Below are 2,034 nucleotides of genomic sequence, written 5' to 3'. Positions count from 1 at the left end.
GTCTTCCCTGAAGTGAGGGGTGAGGGCCCTCTCTAAGATTAGGGGAACCCCCAACCTGCACCCTAAGTGGACTCCTAAAATTATGCCCCCATGTGTGGGCATGACCTGCTGCCAAGGGCCCAGAAGGCGGGAGTTACGGAATGTGGGTGCTGCGGTCCCAGGAGATTTTCAGGGCAGAGCAGCCCCTGTGGCAAGCGCTGGGGGCATGTGGAGGGACCAGTGGCTTCCTGGCTAGGAGCCAGCCAGGCAGGAGCGGAGAGCAGTTCCGGAGAGGCAAGACTCCAGGACATCTGGGTTGGGGGAAGGTGCAAACTATTCGTGCAGGAGGTGAAGGCTGGAGTGTGCATCCTGAGGTCTCTGATGGGAAGCTGAAGCCTCAGAGAGCAGTGACCTTGGCTGGGGATAGTTGGGGGAGGGAAGCTCAGCCATAGAAGCTGCCGCCACCTCCTTGAGCAGATGGGGACACTGAGGCCCAGGGAGGCAGGTGATTTGTTCGAGTGAGTGACTGGGGGTGAACTAACTCCCAGTCCTTTCCACTTTCGACCATTTCTAGATCGAAGCCAGCCAGGAATGGCTTCTTTACAAACCTAAAAACCTCAGCCTGATTTTCCACAGGAGAGGGTAAGCAGCACTTGCTAAGATAACCAGCATTTATTGAACTCTTGGGTCTCAGGCTCTCCTCTAAAAGAATTCACAGCTGTTGGTCCATGCATCCTCACAGTAACCCCATGAGGTATGTACCACATCCATGTTGTTGTTGTTAGTTGCAATTCAGTTGGCCCCCGATGGCCCCCGACTCATGGCGACCCCACGCACAAAGGAATGTGCACTGCCCAGTCCTGAGCCATCCCCATGATCAGTTACAGATCGGACTATTGTGATCCATAAGGTTTTCATTGGCTGAGTTTCAGAAGATCACCAGGCCTTTTTTCCTAGTTCATCTTAGTCTGGAAGCTCTACTGAAACCTGTTCAGCATCACAGCAATACACAATCCTCCACTGACAGATGGATGGTAGCTGTGCATGAGGTGCACTGGCCAGGAATCGAACTCGGGTCTCCTGCATGGCAAGCAAGAATTCTACCACTGAACCACCAATGCCTCATAGAAACTGAGATCAGAGAGGTTAAATAACTGCCCCAAATCACTCATATAGGGGGTGGCAGACCAGGGATGTTAATCCTGCTGCCTTTTGGTGCTGCCTCCCAAAAGAATGAGCCAGAGGCTTGTAGGAAAATGGCTCCCTCTTGCATGCTCTCGAGGCAGCTGCCTGCAAGAGACATCCTGTGTAGAAACATCAACAGGGGCCTTATCAGTTCTCTTTGGCATCCTGAAAAAAGCTGAGTCCCAGACTCAGGTGACTCTGCTTTCCCATCCCAGGACTTCCATTGACCTTGTGCAACTGGCTTTGCCTCTTTTAAGCCTATTTCTGGTGGGTCTATAAATGGAGATAGAATATTGATATCCTAAGGCTGTTGAAAGTAGCCCCTGGGTGGTGCAAACGGTTAACACACTTGGCTGCTAACCGGAAGGTTGGAGGCTTGAATTCACCCAGAAGCACCTCAGAAGAAAGACCTGGCAATCTACTTCAGAAAGGTCACAGCAGTGAAGCATTGTTCTACTCTGCAACACATGGGGTCTCCATGAATCAGAATCAATTGGACAGCAACTGTATTTTATATATATTTTTTCTATTCATATACTTGCTCAAAATTAACAACACCTTGCTCTTGATTTCTCTCTTCCCTACCAGGGCACAGTCTCCTAAAGGAACCATCCACAGGCTCACCTGTTTTATAACTAACACATCTGTGTGACGATACTTTACAAGGCAGTCTACTTGGTCACTCCTATTGAATGCACACACTGACTCCACAGGGAGGAATCACGGAGAGAAGAGAAACTGAGGCTCCGAGAGGGGCAGCTGATAAGAGGCAGAGCAGGTGCTAGGATCCATGTCACCCAAGTCCAGAGCTTCCATCTGGCATCGTGATTACTTCTGCAGGAGTGGGGCAGAGAGGGATACGCCAGTGTC

General features: G+C 50.7%; 1 non-coding gene across 1 annotated transcript; it reads right to left on the bottom strand.

Annotated features, from left to right (window-relative positions):
* Positions 1–1,029: 1,029 nt before the first annotated feature.
* On the bottom strand, positions 1,030–1,100 carry TRNAG-GCC (transfer RNA glycine (anticodon GCC)). The gene has a single exon. It is a non-coding gene; the product is annotated as a tRNA-Gly (tRNA).
* Positions 1,101–2,034: the final 934 nt, after the last annotated feature.

Source organism: Trichechus manatus, unplaced genomic scaffold, assembly GCF_000243295.1.
Source record: "Trichechus manatus latirostris isolate Lorelei unplaced genomic scaffold, TriManLat1.0 scaffold00191, whole genome shotgun sequence".
Taxonomy (NCBI): domain Eukaryota; kingdom Metazoa; phylum Chordata; class Mammalia; order Sirenia; family Trichechidae; genus Trichechus; species Trichechus manatus.
Note: the sequence above shows the minus strand (reverse complement) of the source record. Positions and strands in the feature narration are given on the sequence as shown.